This window comes from Temnothorax americanus, unplaced genomic scaffold, assembly GCF_048541705.1.
Source record: "Temnothorax americanus isolate GAGA-0224 unplaced genomic scaffold, ASM4854170v1 Scaffold46, whole genome shotgun sequence".
Lineage (NCBI taxonomy): Eukaryota > Metazoa > Arthropoda > Insecta > Hymenoptera > Formicidae > Temnothorax > Temnothorax americanus.
Window position 1 is genome coordinate 904,562 of NW_027509613.1, and position 19,278 is coordinate 923,839.

The window sequence follows — 19,278 nt, forward strand, 5'->3', positions numbered from 1 at the left end:
TATATTTATAAAAAAAATTAATCTTTCAATTTTAATAAAAATATAGATTTTTACCATTTTGCGCAGAATTGTTATAAAATATTTGAATGATAGAGAGGTTTAAGCAACACATTTTTTCAGCGATTCAATTTTCTCTGATTTTCTTTCATCTCGCATTCTCGATTTTTCGACTACATGGTCTATATCTATCAAACGGACCGCGCGCGGTGAAGTCATGTGATATTGCAGCGTATGCGAGTTCTTCGAAAAGGATCCAGCGATCCCATTTCACACGGATGACATTTAATGCTCATGCGAACTGCAAAAGAGTGATTCGAAGAAAACAGGTTCAAAGGAGAATAAATGAAGCTTCGTGGATTACGATCCTAAAAAGGGGAAAAAATATGAGCAAGGCATAAAAAGAAAGTACAAGGAGGTAAAAAAGAAAGTGAGAGGAGAGGAGAGGAAAAACGAGGGTGTGAATGAGAAATATGAGGAAAAGAGGGATGCGATGAGGGAATGATCGCACGATAGAAAAGAAGCACACCTATTTATGAAACGTTCCTCCTATCGCAAAATGTTGAGAAAGTGGCGTAGAGCGAGGTTGTCGGAGCGCACGTGTCCTTTAATCCTTTAATCCTTTGCCCTGCGAAGACTCCCCTTTCTCGAACGTTGCAGCCGCAGCTGTGAACTTTGAAGACGGCGACATGTCGACATTAAAACGAATATGAATTGGAGAACAAGATAAACGAGATTTTTCATCTTACGTAGACTCTCTTAGCGTTTGCGTCGCGGAATTACTAACACGGGATTTAAACCTGAAGAAGAACGCTACACATTTTATTTGCGGAATTAATCAGAAGATAATTTGCAAAATAATTTGATCTCGATTTTTAATTAATACGGTAAAAATAGTTTACAATATTTAAAATTTAATGGAATATATTAATGATATATTAAATAAATTTAATAATGATTCCGTCTAATAATGCGTTTTAATAATAGGGTTTTTTTAATGTACACAAATGAGAATATATTTTTATTTTCAATAGACTAATATAACGTAACGTCATGACATAATCTTGATATTAAACTAATTTACCTTTTGATAAGTGTATTATCAACATTCTCATATACACTTTAATTAAGTTCATAAAGGTTTTGTGAAAATAATGAATCGTGAATATTGTTTCGAAATTGATCTATTGCGAAAATTGTATCTTGTATCTAAATATTCATACTTTATCTGCATGCAAATAAATGGTAAGAAATGTGCACTTCGACAACGAAGAATCGCATAGAACACGCATATACATTCGAAATCATGCGCACATATACGCAAAGTATTTTGCACGCGTAATACAACGACTCAGTATCCGACTTAAATACAAAACTGAGAGAAAAGACTAACATGAATAAAGCCGTGGTTTTTCTCTGTAATTAAAAATTATGCAGTCGTCGCGTCGCCCTCGTGTGTCAAAGCGTGCGGCTTCGTTAATACATTCAACTGTGACTTTGGTCTTATGAGGCACAAGAAAGTCTTGTGCTTATATTTCCCCGTTTTTTTTTTTTTTCATTTTTATGCCATTCTTTTTGTTCGGTTCTCTTTAATCGCGCAAACCACACACACACACACACACACACACACACATCAGGAACTTTTCTGATTCCTTCTCGTTAGGAAATGAATAATGCTTTCATGTAAAAATTATATTGCGCACAGGAACACTTTATACTTTTTAAATAAAACATTTAAAGTTTTCACTGGGAAACTTCTATTTTGTTAAGAATTTTTTTAATAACGCGAAAAAATAAAATCAATTGCAATTATTCTACAAGTAATAACTTTATAAGTTTAGTTTGTTATCTTTACACTTACATTTGTAGCACACTTATTTGAAAACGAACACAACACTTCACAATTCATTATTTTCACAAAACCTTTATGAACTTAATTAAAGTGTATGAGGATGTTGATAATACATTTATCAAAAGATAAATTAATATCAAGATATTCAAGATGCCATGATGTTACGTTAGTCTATTGAAAATAAATATATTCTCATTTACACTGAAAAAAAAATACTTAGATCCAAGAAAATATTTTTTCACATAGTACCAATGGGGCTTATTTACTTAATACAATCACATATTTATATATATATTTAGAATTAGATATATTTTTACTTAATATTAATAAATTATTATTTTTACTTAATTTAAGTAAAGATATCTAATTGTAAATAAATATGTGATTATAATAAGTAAATAAGCCATTGGTACTATATAAAAAAAATGTTTTCTTGGGTTTAAGCATTTTTTTTCAGTTTATGGTAGATTCGAAATTTTTTTTAAATTACACTTTTTTAAAAAAATTGTCAGATGTATGACGGAATCATTCTTAAATGATGTTTTTTACACATTAATGCAATAAAATAAGCTAATTTAAATCCATTATCGTCACTAAATTAATTAAAGACCGTTGAGAATTCTGAAATAAAGCTGTATAGAAAAAAGCGCACCACCCCGGATGTTGGAGTTGACGATTTAACGAGCCGTTTCCACAATCTAAAATCATGCTACGGGGGCAAGTCTCGCGTTTCTTTTTTCATAGCTCTGTCTCTCCACGACAAGGCTGGAATAACAAACAGTCTGAAGAAGACGATCCCGGATCATGGATTATTTTCCGGCGTCGCCATAAAACTGTCTAGAACATCGTCTACCGATCGTCACCTTCGAACCCCAGCACACGCTGCTCGATACGTAATACGCTATGTCGCTTGTCATACGATGCTTACGAGAAAAAATAACAAACGGTCACTTTGCGTATGTGTCTCCTTTTTCAACATGCATGGCACGCAATAAAGCTTTATCTGGGAATGACAAAATTATTTAACAACATAAAGAGATTCGCGATTATTGCAGATTAATATATAAAAAAAACTTAAAAAATTGAAACAAATGTTTACAATATTTAGAAATTCTACGAATGCACGTAGTATTAATTTTGTAATATTCTTTAAGCTAATCGTTAGTAAAATTACGTTGCAATAATTGCCGCTCGTAATGACTCGATCGAGATAATCAATAAAGCGATTTGCACAGCCATTGTGTTTCATTATCATCTGTTCCAATAGCGTTCCACGTGCAACACACAACATACTATGACTTACAACTTTGCGAGGTGACAGAATGTTTACACACCTCGAGCGTATATTGAAGGTAAACGAGAAGCTCGATTAAGCCCGTTACCCGTGCGATAGATTAACTTCCCGTTCCTAGAAAAGGAAAATAACGTCACGGCAACAAAAACGAAAAATAAAATAAAATAAAATAGATCTTTTCGTGCAAATTTTATCGTTAATTTTACCACGCTGATAACAGTGTAACAAAACTATAGGCTGTACGATACCTTATCGCATGCCCTAATTGCTTGCTATCCAGCGACTAGCGCAACGGATGACCTATATCGACGTACGCTTACTTGCAATTTTCCACTTTAATGAAATTTGCCACTTCAATAAGCCACTTCATACGATCCACATTTACAGCGACTTAAATTTAGGTTATCTGTTGAGGACACTCCTCCATTGTCGAAGTGCATCGAGGAACGCACTTTGCGAAATGAAATCAAGCGACAAAACAAAAATAGTCTAACGTACGATGCAAAAATAGAAGAAAATATAACGTGTTTATTAGACAGAGTATTTATTAAACGTAAGAAAACTTTACTCTATCACTGATTAATGTAATATGATAACCTTACAAAACAAGCTTAAATTGTTATTGGAGTTTATGATTAAAATCGCATTTTTATAGCATCACGCAGCAAAATCGATTTAACAGTAATGCAACTAATTGACTGTTTCTCTCATCGGGAGCAAATAATTAATTTTGACGGCTGCGTAAATTTGCAACATGTAATTCCGGGCGAGACGCAATTTGTATGCGCGAAATGTTATGCCGACTGCGTCGATTAATAACTATCGGTCGTGCCGTGATTTCCGGGCGGACGCTAATTTCCGCGATGAAGGAAAAACTCTCGTATTGCGAGAGAACTCCGATACGCGCGCGACTCCTCGACCCTTCTACGGGCAATCGTTATATAATGTTTCGCCTTAATTGCGGATTCGAACCTTAGCCGTCCGCGCCGCGAGGCGGCCGCGTCGGCCGCTGCCGGATGATACACTTTTAATTGCGTCCAGATTTACAATTCAGATTTGTCAGACTCAAATCGGTCGCCCGTCCCTCGCGCACACATCCTAAATTCGCCCGAGTGCGTGAGGGCGAAATATGACACATTGCGTGCGACCGTAAGCGCGTAGCTTTCAATCGATGGATTCACTGGGAAAAAGAATGGCTTGATGAAAGCGCGATACATTTATGTGGATATTGTAACAAATATTGTTCCATTGGATATCCTCGCGCTCTCCAAAAACGAAAACACAATACAAAACCGATAGGAAAACCGTTTGATATTAAATCACTCTATCAGTTTGATATAAACAAAAATGGAATGCTTGTAAAAGAATATATCTTCTCGTTATATAAAGCAAAAATATATCCTCGATAACCCCCTTTAAGTAATTGTAAATATCCTCGAATATGATTCTCAAATCTTTCTCTTTATTGCGTGAAATTATTCCTGCTGTTATATAATATAAAACCCATTTTATCATATACATATGAGAAATACATGTGTCTTCTGCGTTCACATGTGTGACTATAACGTCGATGTTTTTCTAGACAACAACGCCGGCTTTTCGACTTTGTGTCCAGAGAATATACCAGGAAAGTTCGCGCGGCACTAAAAGAGAAAACCACGTTTATTACTTGAGACCTGAACTTTCTATAATCATTTTAGAGCTTATCCCGTTGTGCTCGGCTCTTCCCGAAGATTTAGAAAAATCTCTTTGGTAGGACAGATTCAATTTGTTGGCTATAAATAAAACGAGAGCAGAATTTTTCTATTTTTTTCTTTAAATATTAATTATCGTAGAAGTGACGGATCTTTGAAAAAATCTACATCCATGCAAGATGCGATAAAAAAAAATAGATGTGTAGCTAATAACTGTCTCAACGAAACTTTTTTACAAAATATCGCGAAACGAATGGCGGACGTTGAAACGACACTATTCTCTCGGCCGCCTTTCTTATCGCTTCCCCAATATGCTCAACACACGCTACCGTCCTCCCGATAAGATGGCAAGCAAGAGGCGCAAGCAAGAGGCGCACCGCGCCGGATAGAAACTCGATCGAGTGGCCGATTCTCCTTTTGAAGGAGGCGCCGCCGACCGCGCTTCTTCATCATCGCGGTACACATTCTCTCCTTTTCTTTCCAGTACGTTGGCAGTGTAACGGGGGGAGTCAAAGACGTTCTCGATGGGTGTTGCCATGACACCGTGAAACCTGCATCCCACATCGAAATCTTCTCTTCGAACTCCCGCACATTTTTCCCCTGCGGCGTTTTTCTCCTGAGAAAACCTATATATAGGGGTCCTTGGTTCGGATTCGATAGGCATCTTAAACGCGCGAGGATAACGCATCGTCAAATTGTACACGTATGAATTGTACACATTTCGTTGAATTACGTATCTACAGAGAATGTTTCCGCATTATAAATAATGCAAATGTTCACAACAATGTTGAATTGTTCTCGAAAACTAGACAATGCAGCTCACTATATACAATTGAGTGAGCTTGCCAAGCTAGAGTGTACTGTTCCATTATAGGCGAAACCTGCCGCGATTATCATTGACGGTTTAAAGGATGCTGCTTAATTCTTTCTGGCACGAGCTCGCGAGAGCGAGCCTGGTACCCATTTGAAAATCCAACCTGGCCGCGTTCCAGCAATTCCTCCGATTCTCTTTTCTGTCTCTCGACTTTTACTGCAGGACGACGTACTTCTCCTCGCCGTTTCCCTTTTCGTCCGCCGTTCGATGCATTTTACAATTGCTTCGGTAGCAATCTGAATCTGTTTGATCGCTATGGAGCTTTATCCACTATATTTACGCTTCGCCTGTCGTGATTTATCGATGTCAATCTTATTTTTATCGCGGTTACGCAGTTTGAGTGGATCGATGGAGCTGCTCCGTCCAAGCTGCTACGGTCAAAGCAGCGTCGTTAAAACTATCTTTAAGCTGGCGCAATCAACGCCTTTCACGCGGTTATTCGTTGTACAAGTTTGCTGAACAACTTCGGTTGACGGAAATTTCGCTGTAGCGCAACAGTTAATATCGATCGGTATATACCTAATAAAATATTATCTACAACCCAATTAAAATACTAATAAATAAATTAATACATATTATACATTGAAATATACAGTTTTAATATAAACGATTCACGTTCTTAACCTTTCTTTATCACCCAACAAGTTTTTGCCTATTTCCATTCGCAGAAATTCACAGGTTTATTTAGAGAGCCATAAACGTTTACATAATCTTCAACGTGTTTCGAACCACGTTAGCGTATTTTATCGCGGTCGTGCCAATAAGTTTCAAGCCTATTCCAGCGGTCGAGCTTAACCGCGAGCCATTTCGTACCTGAGAAAATTTATCTCTGCTCGGGCAAAACATATTTGTATAAGGAACGTCGCGGAATGAATCTCTAGATTTTTCTCTATTATGAAAATGTGCCGAAGCGCGCGTTGAAATTTACGACTGCGGAAATTTACCGGAATGAGCAGCCGTCTGTCTCGGCCACCTTTTCCGGACGATAAATTCCTTGGACTTTATCCAGCCACGTTTATCCGTGATTGTCTTACGCATAGTTTGTTCTACTTTAGTTTGCTCTTTCGCCGCTCCGTTGGTTCCTTACCGTTTCTCCGGCATCGCGCGTCACCGGAGACGCAATATTTCGTCGCGCTAACCCTCGAGTGAAGTAGAACGACCTGAAACAAATTCCGCCATCTCAGGTCGCACCTCTAGCGAGCGCGGGGCCTGATAGAAAAACTCAATCTCCATTCTTTATCTATACTAAAAGCAAAGGTATATATAGTCTGTAAAAGGGTAGTACATCGTAAATTTAGGTTTATCGATTCGTATTGCATCAAGACAAAGTAAAAGATATATAGACTGTAAGTTAAATAATGTAGAAACTTTAAGTAATATACACGTTATATATCTAAAGTGAAATGTAAGGCTGTGTAACATTGGAAAAAATTGTTTTTTTTTCTTTATGGCGCTAATTTATTGGCGCAAGAACAGCTTTGTGCCACAGTAAAACGCACTGATTGCATACATTATTAGGTATCCAACTGAATGCCGAAGCCGGATATTCGAGAGTTTTACTCCGGAAGACGCGTACGCGATTCGTTCGCGAGCCGCGTGTGTGCGTGTCTATACCCTTTCGCAAGATTCTCTAAAAAATTATCATCTCTAAAACGATGCGCTGCTCTTCGCGCGAACGATTGTAATACACCTTCAAGAGGGATGCGCGCTCCGCGATCCCTCTCGCAAAGGGGTCGAACGGAGAAACGAGAGAGGGCGGAACGCGGTCCCCGGAAAAAAGCTCGCCGACGTATACCGGCGAAGAAGAAGTACACACGGAGACGGCAAACGCGCGCGAAAAAGAAATTCCCATTACTTTGGCCCCGGCGACGTCTACAACCATGCCGCCTGCGTCTTCCTTTTCTTCCGTTTCCTGCTCGGCGCCCAGCCCCCGCGCGCCGCGCCGCCTGGCACCCTCGCCTCCTCCGCCTCGTCGTCGTCATCCTTCTCCGCCGGTTTCTCCCCCAGTCACCCCCTAGATGAGAGGGGATGAGGAAGGACCTGGCGATGCACGCATGTGCCATAGGGCCATTCTATCGATTTCTCTGTTTCGCGTGGTAGTCACCGGGAGGCGTCCCCGGTGTGTCGCGCCGTGTTATCCCGCCGTACTATACGCGCCACCCAAAACAGCCTAGCTACGTACGGTCGTCGCCACCAAATTCCCTTTTCAAGGTTAACCCGTTAACTGTCTCACGACACCTACGCGCCGAACAAACGCTGCTCGGCTGGTTAGAGCCTAAGCTAGTCACCCCTGCCCTTCGCACGACTTTCCTTCTCTCTTTCTCATTCTCATTTTCTCTCCCGATCTCGTTCGCTTTCTCTCTCTCTCTTTTTCTCTTTCTCTCTGTCTCTCTCTTTCTCTCTCTCTCTCTCTCTTTTTCTCTCTTGTGCTCCGATTGTGCGCCGCGATTGTGCGAGTGACGAAGACAGTTCCCTGAAGAAGTACCGAACCACGTATACAACACGATCGAGAAGACACTTCGGTTCTCGTGTGAAAGAGTGCGGGCAATTGCAAGTGTCCAGGCACGACCGTAACACGTATCTCTCTTCTCCGGTGAGTAGACCTTCCGATAAAATTCGTTGAAATAGGAATTGAACTGATAATCTCACGATGAGCTCGAACTTTGACAGCAGAGCGACTATAAGCGGTGATAACTTTTTCGTGTACCCCTGAACAATGACACGCGACAATCAATAAAATATTTTTTTCCGTTTTTATCGTATAATACTGACTTCGCCGCAATTATATCAGTTGGAGGATGAGAATAGAGAAATCCCAAATTATCGGTTGGTATAAGCCTTCGGAAATAGATCTCTTTGTACTATGTGACATTTCGTGCTGTGCGATCCTAGCTGTTTGACGAAGACGGCGCATTTTTTAGTTGTCACGCATTAGCACTATTAGCGGTTGAAGAATTCCTTTTCGCGCGTGTGACAATATAAATAAGACGGTGATACATAAGTAGTCAGTCCTTGGAATTTGAGTTTGTCTAACGGGTAGGCTTGGTTGTTACTGGTTGAGCAATTTTTATTTAATTATCTAGTGAAAGCGCGTTGCTTCAACCTCGAGTTTATTTTTGTTACGGCAAGGAAAACGTGTATATTTTTCTCGTATTACTAATAATACGTTACTAAAAGTTTTTAGCAATATGAGTATAGCAGTAAATTGAAACTCATATTCACAAATATATAATCTCAGAAATAATATTATTTATTATTTTTGCTTTATTTGCATTATATCTAAAAAAATGTTTATATTTTTTTATATAAATATGAATTTATATTTAAATAAACTTTATATTTATAACTACCTTCAGTATTTGCAGATATTTCTGTTTAAAGATAAAAAAATATAACTTAATTAATTTGAATTTTAATATGTGTAGGTATATAAAATGTCGATATAAAAATGTATGGATATCAATTCTTGGTTTAACCCGTCCAACACATTATATTTTGCGCTCACTAAATTTGTTTCGTACTTATTGCTTATTGCTAGTATATTATCCATTCACAAATTGACATAAACACACTTTTTTACATATGGGACTTTACAAACTGCCACTGCACCGAGTTCATTTACATTTTGACTGCGCATCAAGAGATAGAGAATGTCTTTTTAACGGACGCGGCTTAACGGCGTCATTAATAACAAAGTTCTCGCCGTATTCAACCGTTGTACAATGGCACGCGCGCGACAATCTTTCTCGGCAAATCCCGTTATAAATGCGAGGCTGTAAACGCAGCCGAGAACGATGTTGGCCGACAATATCGCCATCGCCTGGTTTTTTTCACGGCAATTTTCTTCTTCCTTCTCATCCGCGATAAGCGCCATTATCTTTCGCCGCGCGCGGATAATTCAAAGAACCATTTCAGTCTTTTAAGGATTGCGGGCGCGTGGTTATCAGCGGCGAGCGGGCGATGCATTCGAAAACGTGCAGCGAGTAATCCTCGAACTTGTTAAGTACGTGAATCGCAAGTTCCGAAAGAAACTCCTTCTCCCTCTCTTTCTCTCGCTTTTACTCGTCTCCTCTTCCCGAACTGATCCGAGCTTTCCGCGCTTGCACCATATCGTTCGTTTACCCGCACTCTTTTAACACCCCCGCTTCTCGCATTCTCGTACGCATTGCACATACGTGAAAAGCTCGATCTCAGTGCTGGGTAATTCGAGAGCAATTTGAATTGACGTGCCGCGCCGCTAGAGGAAAGTAATTACAGAGTGACGAGCTATACACTCGGCGAGAGAACTGCGGACCTCTCCGCCGGGATTGTACGATACGTGTACCAACCTGTCCGCTTGTGTATGCGTAGTCTATGCGAAAAGCACACGTGTACCCGTGCAGCTTGCGCGTATATCGCAGTTTGCGGTAATGTTAATTAAAATTACTATGCAAATTAGACGGAAACCAGGCGACGAGACGTGTGCGAGAGCCGGAACGAGGAAGTAACGAAAGGCCAAGTCGCTCCCCGGGAAAGCGCGGAGGAGCTCGACGGCGGCGGTCGTTAACGTTTTTACTGGCTCGTCTACAAATTTCGGTGTACGATAAGCAGCGGCTCTTAAACAGCAGCGCGGCACAGATAAAAAGGCGTCTTTATCTTTTGCGTACCGTGCCGTAGTGTAATTTAATTATACCAATTTTCTTCATTATTATTAGATGGATGCTTATCTCTCGCTTGATAATTTTAAATAGTACATGTCAGTTATTATCAGCTATATATTAATATAAATGTAGAGCTATATTTTATTAGATATTATATATCGCGTAAAAAAAAATAGCTTTTTCTTATCTCAATGTTATGTAATATTTTAAATATTTAATTAAGTGAGATTATTATGCGCGCAAAAAATTATAAGTAAAATTATTTGAAATCTTGCGAATATATAAAGAGTCGTCTACAGTAGGTGTAGTAAGCCATGAGCCGTAAGAAACTGACCAATCATAGTCAATTATTCTCCTCACATTATTCGACTGTGATTGGTCAATTTCTTACGGCTTAAGGCTTACTACGTCTATTGCAGACAAATTCTAAATCATCTACTAAATTAGGTATATAACATCAGATGTATCGTGGAAAAGGTCTTAACTTTATTACGTAACGACCACGATTAAATATCGTCCTCGTAGGCAGGTGCGTTTCTATATCTTCTCCGCCTTGACTTTAGCTTTTTAATTTGATTCTTATCCTGGAATCCAAGAATATAGGAATGTTATACCGATCCGGCGACTCGTGGCCGCCATTGATTTCGTGGAACAAAATGATCCCTCTCCGCCAATTCGAGTACTCGCAAAAGAGGAATGCACCTTCTCGCTAGATTGAGAGGAAGCATCGCGATTCCCGTAGCGAGCGACGCACGAGGCACGAGGGTAAGCTTCACCCTCGAGGCATGTGCGCGTGGGGTAGGCGAATTGATCGCGTTGGGGTAGAATCATCCATCACCGAGTGACAGTCCCGAGCTACCTACCTACCATATCCCGCCATCTCCCCTCATCCTCTCTTGTCCTGTCCTGCTTCTCCTTCGGTAAGAGGAATGGACAGAAGCAGGGTGGTGGCGTATGAAGGATGATTGTAACCGAGGTGCGGCAAGGTGGGGGGGAGAGGGGGTGGTAAACGGTGGCGGCCTCCAGCGACGAGCGACGAAGCAAGCAACCCTCTCGACAATGCTCAAGTTGATCCCACGAGGGACAACGCGTGTGTCCCTCTTCGTCTCCCAACGATGCCGGGTGTTTCTTCTCCCAATTCAATCCCATCTACTACTACTCGCTTTTATTCCTGTCGACTCCTTCGCAACGAGCTGCTTACCTTAATCGCCGCACTCTCGATCTTCGTGCTCCGTTTCCGTGATGCTTAATCCTGCAGCGTTTTCGCGAGCTGTTACGACGAGCTGAACGAATAGTTGGCGCTGAGTACTGCATGGTATCAACACTTTTCACATTTATTAACGGCTCTCGGCCGTTTATCGCTTGTATTACGAACGCTTCTATATCCGCTCATTTACACGGCATTTACATTACCAGGTCATTAGCAATATGCTATAACGCATAGTACATTTTGATACGTTCCAATATCAGCTAATGAACTATTGAACTAGTAATTATTTCACTGTCACGTATATAATTTCGATGTTACACTATTCCAAAAGTAGCGTTTCAGTACACAAAGTGAATTTTCTTGATAAATCCTATGTGCGCATGTCGATCAGCGACATTTTGAAGACACATTAGATACTCTTTACTCATGAACAACGTGTTATCGTCGCGCAATCTTTGCGAGCGTTGCGACGCTTTCTTTTTTTAAAGAGCTGCAAATGCAAGGAATCGAAGCGCAGCCAAACGGTTTCGCCATGTATTATGTACCACTTGACATTCGGCAAATGATGAATATTCAACCGACTTCCGCGACGAGCGATCCCGCGAAAGAACGGTAATAACGTTACTGTATCATCGAGCTCGCGGTGCATTACTCAGCGACGGGTAATCGCATCAGCGATTCCGGCTCGACCCCTCCGGCTGCGCCTCCTTGCCCTGCGCCGCCTCAATTTTCTCGATCACGCGACACAAAGGACGGAAATCAATAATACGGTGAAGTTTCTATTTCGGGCCGGCCGTTCATTTTTGACCGGAAAATTTCCAATTTCCGTATTTCCTTATTAAAAAGCGACAGGACTTAAAATACGGATAACTTGCTATCTATTTGGAGCTAAAAATTATCACAAAAATAATTCAGACATATAATTTTTAATTATCTATCTTTAAATTTTCTTCATTCAATTTTTATATCGATTACCGAACTACAGCTATATTTAAAAACTTGAAATATATTCTTTATTCCACGGTGATTGCACGATATATTAATAATTTTGCGTTTCTGGAATTGTCATGTAACGGGGACTGACTGATCGCGCGCCCTTCTCCCGGAGATGACACTTCGGAAGAAGCCACGGATATTAGATACGTGCCGCCGTCGGTCCTGCGCTGCTCCTGTAATCTTAAAGCAATATTTGCGCTGCGCGCACTCAAATCTGCCCGGGGGCAATATCATGCGTTCTGCCTCCACCATGTTGCCGCCTACTGTTCGCGAATACCGATGATTTTCACATATGTGGTTAGTGCGCAATTGAACCGTGTACTATATAAAGCATCCCAGAGTATATTAGCGCGGAAAATAACTTAGGATCGATCCACTAAATTTAAAGCCATGCTTTTCTAAAGAAGCTATCGGTACGAAATTAGCGCTACATCAAATAATCGATAAGGTCTAAGTAAATGCTACGAACGTTTGTCCGTAATTAAAGTTAAATTGAATATCACAATGAAGATATCAATTCGATAGCTAGTGCCATTAACTTAGTCTTTATGGTCAAAGAATCTAAATAAAAGAGGATATTTTGAATTCATCTTGCCACATGGTACGTGGTACACGTGCTATAATCAATAAGAGCTTATCTGATTATTTTGCGTCAATAGTGCCATGCGCCACTAATTACATCCTTGGCGCTTGACTGTATAAAGTGAAGAGGAGGTGCAGTTTTAGTACGTTGACAGCAAGAGACACGGAGGCGTTTATCACGCGGTGGGCGTGGGAGGCACATGTGCGTTTTACATATGCGTCTCAATTATGCTCCATTCGCTCTCCGATAATAAATTTAGAAACTGCTCGCGTGCAAGAGCAGGGTCATTCCCGTGATATTTGCGACGTTTGATGTGAACCTCGTCTGTTCATAAATCGTGGGTACCTACGTTGCGACATTAGGGAGTTTTTACAATACCGTCTTTCAGATATCGTAATTTTATAACCGTATTTGAATTGTTCAGATACATTCATTATGTATCTGAACAATTGTGAGATACGGTTATGTATTTGAAAGATGGTATTGCAAAATCTCTATTATTCTCTATTATTTATTTTCTCGTGTGTATATTATTTTGATATACATATAAAACACTTGTATGATTATGGAATATTAAATAGAAATATCACACACACACACACACACAAATGAAATATTAAACATAAAAGCAAATAAATTTTCATAAGTTCTTTCATTATTCGTAGCATTATTAATACTTGCGTTCTACGTTCATACACATTAATATTTTCCATCTATCTTATAAAATCAGTAAACAAAAAACTATTTAATCCTATATTCCTACGTTGCGTCGACTCCACCGTGCACAGCATAGAAAAACAAGGTGGTAGGTAAAAATAAGCAACATAAAAAAATATACAATATATATATTTCTGTCTATCATTCTGTCTACCTCTGACAAAGAAGTTTCATAGGGGATGTTCATAACACGGAATTTTTATAACAATGCTGAAATAAATAATTCAGTAAATATCAACGTATCTACTCGCGAAGCTAAATTGTTATACAGCACTGTGTTTTGATTTCCGCGAAAATAATTACTCTTTCATTAGTCTTTTATTAATTTATTAATTTAAACAGCTACACTATATAATAAAACAATTGGCGCAACAGTCTCGACTAAAATTTTCTCGACAGCACTGTGTCTTATATTGCACATATATTTCAGCTTGCGTTTTTATCCACTTTTACTCGACATCATCACTTGTTTCGTTTTAATTTAATTGATTCCACCGGTTCATTCGGTTGAATTCGACATAATATCGCGTCGATAACGCGTGCGTGCGAGGCAACCTGTTCAATCGCCCTATGAGAAGCTCTTTTGAGGTTAACGCTATGCGTGATACATACATACGAGGTGAGAGAGCATTGTGATCTCGTAATGGACCAATATTTGCGATATGTACGCGGGAGGGTTACCGCGGCTTATACTCGCAACCCTTGCAGGTTGTACACCGTACCACTGGAATTTAATGAAATAATTACGAGCTACTTCTCTGCATGGAGGACTAAATGACCGTTTTTTAAATATATTTTACTCTCCATGTAATGTAAAAAGGAATAAAATTATATATATTATGTACAAAATTTTATATTTTGACCATGAAAATTTTTCATAATTATATTAATATCGAATATTTAAAATTTATATAATTCCGCATAAATTTTATATTTCCGACAGGGTTATAAAAACTGTAAATGTTTCATTGCGATTTACAAAAGCTACAAACGCAAACATTTTAGCTTTTTAGTTAAAATATTAAAATTTTACATTTTAATCAGAAGAAATAATAATATTATAATTATATTTCAGTTTCTCGACTTAACTGGCAAAGTTTCGTACATCAAATTTCGCACGACGTTTCGGTCCTTGGTTTGGGCCCTTATCAAGTAACTGTAATAACGTAACGCAATCTCAGGAAGTAACAAATTACACAAAAATACAAGACTTAAATAAATTAATCATACCTAAATTATCTATAAGACTCGTCGTAAAACATCACGAGACATCCGTAATATGAGTTGTTCCAGAAAAATCATAAAGCTAAAAATAGTGCATGTTAGTAGTGATAAAAAGTAAAATGCAAAAATAAAAGTTAAAACTCGTTACATAACTTGTGTGTCCAATAATAAAATGTACCGTAGTCAGTTGTATAATGATAAAGGTAAAATGATAAAATGCAAAAAATTAAAAATAATAAATAATAAATTAATAAACTTCTTACATGTCTTGTGTGTGTCGAGTGATAAGATATATACAAGTCAACTATAGCCGAACGTGACATGTTCGCAAGGAAGCGATCAACCGACTGACGCGTTTGACCCAAAAACAAAGAAATCGTGACAGATTGTTGAAATATTATTGGTTGTTGGAATAACCAATAGGATCGATTTCAAGTAAACGAGATGAGCTTATCATAAATCGGATTGAGATTCTTCGTGTCTCTTTGTAAATTTATGTTTTCGTTGAATTTCTTAATATAAAACATCTCCGCGATTTCTCTCTTTTTCACGTTCTTTTTCTTATGTAGAATCTCAGGCTCCGTCCACTTAAAATCATGTCCTAGCGATACGCGGTGTTTGCTAACTACCGAGTGATTACTATTGTGTTTAGTAATATCACTTTTGTGTTCTTTGATCCTGGTTTCTAAATGGCGTTTCGTCTGTCCAATATAAAATGCGTTGCAGTCATTACAATTTATTTTGTATACGACTTCAGTGCTTCTGGCGGCAGATAGTTTATCCCTTGCCCCTCCTGACAATGCTGTCCAATTTTTTTGGAATCGTATGTAAAACACGAAGACCGGTTTTATTAACAAGCCGACCTATATCCTCGCTTACGTCTTTAATGTACGGTAAGACAATGCATCTCGATGCATCAAACGTATACTATCACCCGTATCATCGCTTGGTACGGTGGCGTCTTTGCGATTTTTTAGTACAAATAACCTATTTTTTATTTGTTTTTCAATTATATTAATCGGAAAACAGTTATTTAGTAAAATTTCTTTAACCGGTTTTAAATTTTCTCAATGAAATCGCTCGTCCGACAGTAGAATAGCATGATCGACCAAGCTAATTATCGTGTTTAATTCATATTTAAAGGGGTGGCTAGAAAAATATTATAATTTTCTCAAAATTTTCTAACTCAGCACTTATGTGACGCAAGATTAGGATGTGTCAGGAAAAACGAACGTGTGAAAGTGCATGCCTGGTGCTCGTATAACGAGCGATCGGACCATTTTTGTCGGTTGTGCCGAACCTCGACTTATTGAGCATCGTTGCGCGTGGGACGATGGTTCTGTGAGTCGGCTATTCATATGAAGACGTAATTGGGCCGGTTGACAGTTTCCGAGTCACTCATTTGACATGTGACATGATTCAGAGGCGTCGAGTCGTTGTCACATCTTCAATTGGCTCCTCCGTTCGAGCAATCAGCATGCCGCGATCAACAAGAATCGCATCGTCTCCGTCATCGTCGTCTACCACCGTTGCCTTTGTCGCATAGCTCTTTGTTTGCCACTTCGAAGCTCGGCAAACGATTGCCCGCTTTCTTTCTGCGACGTACTTGACGCAATTCATCTCGCGACACACACATTCGCTTATAACATACATACATGTACTACCTTTTCTTGAATTAAAAGCGTTTGAACTCGCAAAATACGAATTATTTCAGATAAAATCAAAGATTCGTAGTTTTGTTTTGCATACAAAATATTTGTCCAATGTTTAAAAAAGACCGTGATTATTAACACATCTATAATATTTTCTTGACTTTATCAGAAAAATCAGAGAAATCAATCTATCTCTCTATTACAGAATATTTATATATCATCGCGTGAATCCAGTCGTGACTTTCAAAGAATAGGTATGCTATTGATATCTTCTTTAACCCTCCGTAGTCACACCGGGTCAATTTGACCCGAGCCTCAACTTTGCTCGTAAATATCTTGCGCGTAACTTGAAAATTGGCGGGTATGACGCCCTCTAGCTGTAGTTAAAAGAAAAAAAAATTTTTTTTAAAACAAATTTTTTGCGAATTTTTTTTATATGTTAACAATTCCTGAGGAATTGTTAACTTCTTTTTTTTATAGCAATCAATTTAGCAATATCGCAAGTGCATTCGAGAATTTTTTCAACACGATCGGTGGATAAATGGTCAAATGGCGAACGGTCAAAGTTCGTCTCGGGTCAAAATGACCCAGAGTGACTTCTTTGTTTGAAAAAATAGGTGTGACTACGGAGGGTTAATGTCAGCTGATCCCAAGTAATATAAAAGCGATAAAATATTGTACAATCAGGGAGAAATCGTGATAGCCGAAAGATTAATCGCATCGCATAGATTTTCCATAGATCGATACGCCAATCATGCAAGCGACGTTCTGAGTATCGATAACGGTAAAAGTTCGTCCGTAACGTATGTTATTATGCACTTTGGTTGGCGTTGCACCTGTCTAACGCGACGGCAAATAGAAACCCTACGCGATAACGAGTGACGGCGACGAGCGTGAGGAACACGAGATTCGCGCGGTGTTCGGTTCGGCATGAGCTCCTCGGAATTTGTTTATCAAAGCGTTTAGTCGGAAATGATAATTCCCGGCTGGCATTTAATCGCAATTATACCCGGCGCGCTAATTGTACGTTATTAGACGTCAAGTGCCTCGCAAACAATCGCGCGCGGTGTCGAGATCTGCATATCCGGTGTCCTCGTCTCACCGACAGGACGCCGATCGCTGGTAGAGAGCAACCACAGCCCGACGAGGGTAATCTCTCGCAATTCCCCGTAAGCCCGTTACGAATGTAGCAAAACAGCCGGATGAAACTACGAGGAAAGCACGAGAGAGAGAGAGGGGGGGAGTGAGCGACTCACCGATCGAATCTGATGATGAAGCATTCATCGAACTTGCAAACTTCATTTCGCGTTATCAAGCGAGGTCGATCTCCGACGAGACAGGCGGATGGTTGAGCACCTCTACGTGGTTGGCAACAAATCAGCATGACAAAGAGTATAGGAAGGAGGTGGTGGTACTCGAATGCGTTCGGCTCGGTATATGCTGCCAGTTGAAGACCGAAGGGGTGTGAGGCCAGTGAAATCTGTCACCCGGATGTCAATCAATATTTCGTGGGGTTCGTACGCGCGCCCCCCAACCAACCTTCTGTTCAGCTTCTCTTATCGTCCCCCTTCTCTCTATCCCCGTACGTATCCTCGTATTTGTCTCTCTCTCTCTCTCTCTCTATCTCTCTCTTTTTTTCTTTCGCGTGCGTGATCGCATCATGCATGCGCGTCAACTGGCTAGGCGGAATCTGCAGGACCGCGTATGCGATCACCACCAACGTACGTGGGACTGACAACAAGTCCCCTTTCTCTCTCTGATGGAAGCGATTAAATTTCTAGTGGAAATTAATCAAGAGGAAAAAAATATGTGCCGAGCGTGCGCGCGGACGGTCAATACAGCGATCTGATGGTAGATGGGAATGTAACAGCCGGTCGTAATCGTCCGACATATAGTCGCCCCCACGACACATAATGCCTAAGCGAAGCACTCTGTCCATTAATAAATCATAACAGGTTCTTCCGATTGCGTCGCGTTAATACGCCAGACGGACAACTTCTGTTGTTGCCTGGTGACATTCCAATTTCGCTGATGAGGCCGATAAAGGATCGCATTACCTTTTAAGTCTAGCCATTAACTTGCTATAAACATTCATCAGTTTCTACCTCGGTTTCTCTCTACTTGTACGAAATGTATTGTATGAAACTCTCTAAATCTGAATCAGTGCATGAATAGTACTGCTGAATCAGTGAATAGTCTCTGATATCAGTATAAAGTATGCCATCACTGATTCGAATTAGTACTTTACACTGATATCAGTGACTATTCACTGATTCAGATTTAGAGAGAAAACGAACGTATATCTATTCAAATTAATCACATGCGATCTTTTCGCACTAAAGTAATTTCCATGTCCTCGTCATTACTTGTCAATATTCAAAATAGCTGCCCATCCACGATAGGCGTAATTAAGCCGACTTTAAGCGAACTAGAACGAAGAGCCCTCGACGTCGAAGCGAGAGAGACGGAGTATAGGGTGAACAGAGGGACGGGACTCATGATTTTCCCGTTATGCGAAGCGACCAGACGCACTTCACATTCGATT

At 39.7% G+C, this 19,278-nt stretch overlaps 2 protein-coding genes across 3 annotated transcripts in view; one reads left to right on the forward strand and one right to left on the reverse strand.

Annotated features, from left to right (window-relative positions):
• LOC143903401 (serine-enriched protein) overlaps positions 1-19,278 on the reverse strand; it is a 75,883-nt gene that overhangs the window by 30,209 nt on the left and 26,396 nt on the right. The window contains exon 1 of one of the 2 annotated variants that reach the window (XM_077416958.1): positions 11,553-11,789. The exons of the other annotated variant lie outside the window; for it this stretch is intronic. The gene's annotated coding sequence lies outside the window, so the exon portion shown is untranslated. Of the gene's footprint in view, positions 1-11,552; positions 11,790-19,278 lie in introns of those variants that run through there. 2 annotated transcript variants of the gene reach the window in all.
• Fz2 (frizzled 2) overlaps positions 7,827-19,278 on the forward strand; it is a 75,744-nt gene continuing 64,292 nt past the window's right edge. Inside the window, exon 1 of the mRNA XM_077416955.1 lies at positions 7,827-8,304. The gene's annotated coding sequence lies outside the window, so the exon portion shown is untranslated. The remainder of the gene's footprint in view (positions 8,305-19,278) is intronic.